The sequence below is a fragment of the Helianthus annuus genome, chromosome 15 (genome assembly GCF_002127325.2).
Source record: "Helianthus annuus cultivar XRQ/B chromosome 15, HanXRQr2.0-SUNRISE, whole genome shotgun sequence".
NCBI lineage: Eukaryota > Viridiplantae > Streptophyta > Magnoliopsida > Asterales > Asteraceae > Helianthus > Helianthus annuus.
Window position 1 is genome coordinate 80,011,955 of NC_035447.2, and position 7,151 is coordinate 80,019,105.

Consider the following 7,151-nt stretch of genomic DNA (forward strand, 5'->3'; position numbering starts at 1 on the left):
TGTTTTTGTCTTCCTTTTGAATTTACAGGACCAAATGAGCTTAAACGATCGAAAGGAACAAATATACAACAAAAACCAACATAAATACAAAGAAAAGGAATAAACGTGACATGCCCGAGCCCTCGACAGCATCCCCAAGAGCAAAAACAAGAAACAGAAGACTGACCATGCGCCGTGCCCACTGGACACAGGGGTGTGGTCAGGTATCTGCAGAAATGACAAAGCTGTGGAAGCTTCTACGCCTACCACGGGGGCGTGCCCAGCTCAGTACGGGGCGTGGTCAACGCTAAGATACGCAGAATCTTGCAAAATCTTGGTAGTACAGATACGCTTCTTCCCACGGGGCCGTGCCCAGCGAACACGGGCCGTGTGGAGCCTTATGCTGACAAAAGCAATTAATGAAGGAAGACAAAGGGATGGCCACGGGGGTGTGTCCGTTGGACACAGGGCCGTGGCCGGGCTTCTATTCAGACTATAAATAGGGGTGCTTGGCTCACTTCAAAGGCATCCCTTGGCAAACCACTACTCTCCCACTTTGCCAGCACTCCACCACCACTACAACACCCACATCCACCACCATCATCCATCATCCATCTTAGAGTGTGTGTAGTAGTCTCGGGATCCAAGATTGATCGTAAGAGTTCTTGTCAATCAAAGGCCATGTTTGGCTAAGTCTCTTACATCACTTGGTGAAGACAAGTCTTTTTTGTATTAATTTTGATTTTTAATCTTTCGGCACTTTTTATTTGGTTTTGTATTAATGACCTTATTAACTAGTTTCTTATGTTGAAGGTGAATTTTCTTTATCATTTGTCCGTGGTGTATTGGCATTACTTTATTGTCTATATAAAGTAAAAGATTTACACCATTCATATCTCTACGGTCTATATAGAGGTATGTTGGCTACCTGGTCAGGGGTTAAGGGAATGGTTTAGTTAGGTTCTTGCCTTGTTCAGTGTATAGATCCTGCAAGGACCTGGGTCAAGCTTACTAGGACCTCCTTCAATACCCACTGGTATTGGATGGCGGGGGTGCGAATGGCTTGACCCCCCCTCATATGTAAACTACTATTAGTACATTAAACTGGCTACTTGGGATTGTATCCCTGCTGACTCAAACCACTTAGCCGAGGGTAACGTCACCTTCAAAAGAGGGGCCTGCCACTTTTCGCATTAATAACTTAATTAATTATCTTTCAATATTCCGACCCTTTGGGATTGAATCCTTGCTGACTCAAACCACTGGGTTGAGGGTAACGTCACCTTCAAAAGAGGGGCCTACTACTATAACTAAGATAATCTCTTAAAAAGTCCGAAAGTACAAAAATCATCAAAGGATACTTAAAAGGCGAGTCGGATCTAAGTGATTCATCTTGTCTATCTGTTTTTATTTTATTTTTTTCCTGCATTTTTAAATTTATTTTTCATGTTTAAAACCTTTTCTCAAAAATTTTAGCTTGATTAGACGTTGAGGATAAACCGGTACCAAAAACTCTTGTGTCCTTGGACGACCTCGGTATCTTACCAACGCTATACTACGCTCACGATGGGTGCACTTGCCCAAGTGTGTGTTTAGTGTTAGTAGAGTATCGTGTTTTATAAATTTAAAACTTGACTAATGCGTAAAATGGGCTTAAAATATCAATAAAATCATAACACACCTAACGCACACCACTGGTCTAGGGTTTTGAGGAGCTTGTTGGGCTTGTGGTGTAGGGTTAGTGCGACAGTAAGCGGTATTGTGACTAAAGCGGTTGCAAGCAGTGCAATGGCGACAGTTAGAGTTGGCAAGGTGTTGATAGTTGCAAGTGGTACACTTGGGATGAACCCCAGTGTATGGCTTTCGTGCGTTCTCTGGCGTAACAGGGTTTGGGTTAACAGCTGGTACAATCGCATTGCAACCAGGGTTCTGAAACTTTCGCTTCTTCCCCTTGTTACCACTCGACTGTTGGGTGATTTGATTGGCTGGTTTCGAGGTGTTGGTAGGGGTAGCAACTTGTTTATCGCGAATGCGATTGTTGTTTAGGGAAGCTGCCAGATGGTATACAGCTTCAATGTTGTCAAGCTTGGCTGCCTCGATGATATCGCACATGGCAGAAGGTAAACCATTGATATATTTCCTGATCATGCGGTCAGTGGTCAACACTAGGTGTGGTACAATGACACTGAGTTGCTTAAAATGGGTGGTGTAGGCTAAGTTTTCCTCGCCAATCTGCTTGAGCTCCCATAATTCTTCCTCAAGTTTTTGTTGCTCATGGGGAGGACAAAATTATTCCATCATGAGTTGCTTAACTTCCTCCCAAGGTAGCGCATAAGCTACTTCATTTGAGCGAAGGTTTCTTTCGTTGGTCCACCATTCCAAGGCTCTGGCTTGGAAGACCCCTGTCACGCTGTGAGTTTTGAGCTCTTCAGGACATTCACATTGATGAATGTGACTTCTATGCTGTCGAACCACTCTAGCATAGCAGTCACCCCATCATTGCCAGTGAATGGCTTAGGGTTGCAAGACGAGAAATGCTTGAAGTTAAACGACACAGGCTTGTGCACATCAATCTTTGAATCAACGGAGGAGTTTGGTGTAGAGGTAGCTTGGATTTCACTGACGATCTTGGGGATGATACGAGCAATCTGATTGGCCATGAATGCCATTATCTTCTTTTGAGTGCTGGTCTTAGACTTCTTGGTCGAGTTGGAGAGCTGACTTGAAGACATTTAAGATTCAAAAGAATGTATAGGTGAGACTTGATCATAATGTTTGTTTAAGGAAATTGTTTTCATGAATGCGTCACATAGCATATAGTTTCACATGGCATATAAAATGTTCAATTTGTTTCACATAGCATAATCATGAATTCCACGTAGCATAACATAGATAATGAAAGCATCGTAAATTTAGTTTGTTCACGAGAGATTATTATTGTTTTTTAAGAGACGTGCGAATCGTGTAATGGTTTTGAAATGAATGAGGTAACAAGTATAAAATCACACATAAATTGAGATAACATAAAAGAGAGGCTCATAAAGCACTGGATTGTTTTGGGTAGAGAAGCGTCGACTATTCCAAAGTGATTCGAAAGTCCTTTCGAATTAGAGAAACGTGCTTTGGCCTATAGGTAAGGTACTCTCGTCGAGAAACGATTAATGGTATCTTACCCTTCCAGTTACTACACGTCTCTAATCGATTGAAACAATCGAGACTTTGGCGAGATTGAAAATCGAGGAATGGGACTTAATCAACAAGATGCGGGTTTCACCCCTAACTTGACGATTTCGTACCCTAATGTGGTTGGTACTCGTCGGGTCAAAATTAAATTTCAACACTTTGACGAGAGTCCACTAGAGTTTGATTTGGAAATTTACCATTAAGATGTGGATTTCACTCCTAACTTAATGGTATAATTTAGTGCAAATAGAATTAAGTGGAATGAGAGTCGTTTACCAAATTGTGGGTTTCACGCCTATTTTGGTAAACTCGTCTGTTTTTAGTGTTACGAGTGTCTTCAAGTCTTCAAAAGTTTATTGTGTTAGCCTTAGGAAAGGCATGTATGTTTAAAAGACCAAAAGAGAATAGATAAGAACCAATAAGGTAGAATGCAAGTAGTTTTAAATGACAAATAAGAATCAAAGTTCCTAAACTATAGATTTGGCAAAATCTTTCCTACTTTTCCTAATTCCCTATAGTTATGGCTCTGATACCAATCTGTCACACCCCAACCGATGGCGGAAACATCGGGATGAGACGAACAAATAGCTCAAAGCATCATAACGCTATGTGAGAATATAATTTAAATTCAATTTCATAGCAATACTAAAAATGTCATACAAAATTCAAACAAGAACAACATTGTTTCAAAAATAACATCAAAATAATTGTTTATTCTAGATGTGTTTCTAAGTCTACCTAAATCTCGTTTCTTCACTTAGCATCATCTCGTCTATCAACCTGCAACATGTATTAAAATATGTTCAACAAAAAGTTGGCGTGTACACAAGTTTTATACATAGCATAATATATGATAAAAATGTTTAATGTGCTCGTATCCAACATGAATAACAATATGCAACTTACTAATATGCTGAAACGGTGTAACTATATGTTCAAACCCGAGTATACAACGCAAATTTGCCTTTCCCAAGAGAGTAGCGGGAGGTTAACATGTTTAACTTAACAATACCCCAAGACTAATAGGCGGTACGTTAATCCTATAGCGCTATAATTGTTAAGGTAGCCTAGCAAAGTTAATGAGTATATATTGACACAAAAGTTTACATAGCATACGAGATTAACCAGCATCATATAGTTTCATGTTTAAACGCGGATAGAGTGTGATTAAAATAGTTTAAGTGTTGCGTGTTTTGTATAAAATACATGTTGCACCCAAAGTGTTAAAAAGTAAAATGGGATCGGGTATACTCACGGTTTTGCAAGCTTCCACTTGGTAAATCCGCGAGGTTTGTTGGTTGATTAGGATGAAGCACCAAGTCCTTCTACACGAAGAAACATAGGTGTAATGAGTATTGGATGTTAATGGAAGATTAAGGATTTGGAGTTTAAAGTACATGAAAGTAGACATATGAGAAAATAATCATCTAGCATATAATACTCGTTTTGACACTATGAAACCCCACGGGTTTGAATGTTTTCATGGGTTAAAATACCCATTAGAACCGTAACAAGCATTAAGGTCTTTAGATGATGTAACTTAACATTTTAACAAATGACCACTAGGTCATCATCAAAGGTTTGGTTACTTGGATATTACTAGGTCATGCATGAGGTAGGAAGATAAATCTTCCATTTAGGAACCTCTTTTGTATTCACCAATACACATGCTGTCATAGACAACAAGGATGGTCATGAATATACATTAAGGAAATGAAATACATACTAGCTAGCTAAGAAAACATCAAGTGATGTGTGAATTTGCAAGTAGGATAGCCCAAGCTAACCATATAATCACACAAATTCAAGTTCAAGACTTGTTTATCACTTGTGGGTTAAAACCCTATTAAAACTAATAGTTTTTGAGGATTAAACCTCTGGATTTACATGTCACAACCTTGTTTTTAAGCTCACATAATCATGGTCTTGATTAGTGGCGTAAGGACATAGGAATGTGTTGAGAAATCTCAAGTTGAAGTAAGTTTAACAAGTGTTCAATCAAAACAGAAAGTTCTCTTGCACTTTTAACCTTATTTGGTTGATGTTCCAGCCTTGGTTTTCCATGAAAACTTGTGGAAACACACCTAAGGTTGTTCCAAGTGCAAAGGAGAAAGAATGAGTGAAAAAGATGAAGTAGAAGTAGAAGTGAAGTTATGCTCACTTTTGTAACTTGTAACGAATATGAATCTGTATTGTTACTGATTTCCAGCTGAGTTTTTGAGTGTTTGAGAGTGAGATTAGTGAGTTTGCAAAGTGAAAAATATATGTAGGAGGCTTAGGTTTTATAGGGAATGAAATAGGGTTGAGTTTGGTGCCATTTAATATAAGAAACACAAGAAACCAGCACAAAACTGGCCAATCCACGAGCTGGAAATGGAGTCTGCCAGATCAACACCCTTGCGGGGCACGACCGAGCAGGGGAGAAGGGGTCGCAGCCGGTGAGCCCATGTCTGACGGGTTTTTGTTTGATTTTTGACATATTCAGCCCTTATACTTTCTTATCTCAATGTTTTAAGGTGTTTTCAAGGTGTTTTATTGTTAGTTCATATGTCTGTAGCTTCCGTCAGCATTGAGTCTTATTTTGTATTGTGTATGTCTTTTGTGTATATGTATATATTTGTATGTATGTTTGTGTAATGACAACTTAGGGATCGGTGCGATAATGTAAAAGTGTATCCGACGGACGACAAGATGTCAACCGATCGGATGGACATCCGATCGGATCACCATCCGATCAGGTGACACATAACTACCTCCCTGATGTTGCCTATAAATAGCTAGCTTGGGTTAGTCTAGATAGAACTTTTACTGAACTTGTGCCAGAGCTCTGCCAGTCTGATTCTCTAATGGAACAGTTGTATTTTCATGATCTTTAATAGAAATCAGACGGTTTAAACGTTGAATGAGTTGTTGTTGATTCTATGACATAATCAATGGATTCCACACATTGATTCTGATCGATCCAGCCACATTCCACACGAACAGATCCTGATCAAACGGCCTAACAAGTAGTATCAGAGCCACATGAGGTTGAATCGGAGACGACAATAGCAAATTCATCAGATTTTCAGCGATTCTTTTTTGTTTTCTGTCGAATTTCACCGGAAATTTGACCAATTTCTCATCTTCTACTCATTTCTTGCTGAGTTTTACATTTTTACACCTTAAAAACGAGAAAAACTCAAAACTGAACAGGAATTCACGGACAAAATTTGACAAATTTGATATCATTGGACTCGGAATTGAACAAAGATCAATCCTTCAAATTTTCATTAAAAAATTCTAACTAAAACTGAATTAAATCAAGCAAAAACCATGTCGAACTGTTCGTTGTTGCTGACATCATCCACTCGATCGGTCAACTGTCCGATCGGATTGGTATAGACTGTTCTTCATTTAGTTGCTGATGTCATCATCTCACCCGATCGGATCACCATCCGATAGGATTGGCTTAGATATTTTTGTGTGTCATCAGCTGACGTCATCATCTCACTCAATCGGATCACCATCCGATCAGTGAAAGGTTGAGGTTTAAAGTTTTCTAGGTGCTTGTGTCACTCGATCGGATGACCACTCGATCGGATCACCACCCGATCGAGTCACCATCCGATACTTGCTTAGTTGACACTTGTTACTTGACTGTGTCACTCGATCGGATCACCATCCGATCCAAGTGCATCAGTTCAAAATTTTTTAAAAACGTGAAAAATTTGTCTAAGAGTTTGAAATTTTTCAGGTGATCACAAGATGGGGGACGAATTCCTAAACCCGTTCAGCGATGTGTTTGCATATAACACTGGAGACGCCTCGACAAATACAACGACCACTACCAATCCAAATCCAAAGAAAGCGATTGCTGATTCTCTCAGTATCGATAACGCATATGGTACATATAACAAACCGCCAAAGCTCATGGCTATTGAAGACTATAACAGATGGGCAAGCAGATTTGAAGATTGGTTGAAAGCGTTTGCTTATCAAAGCTGTAA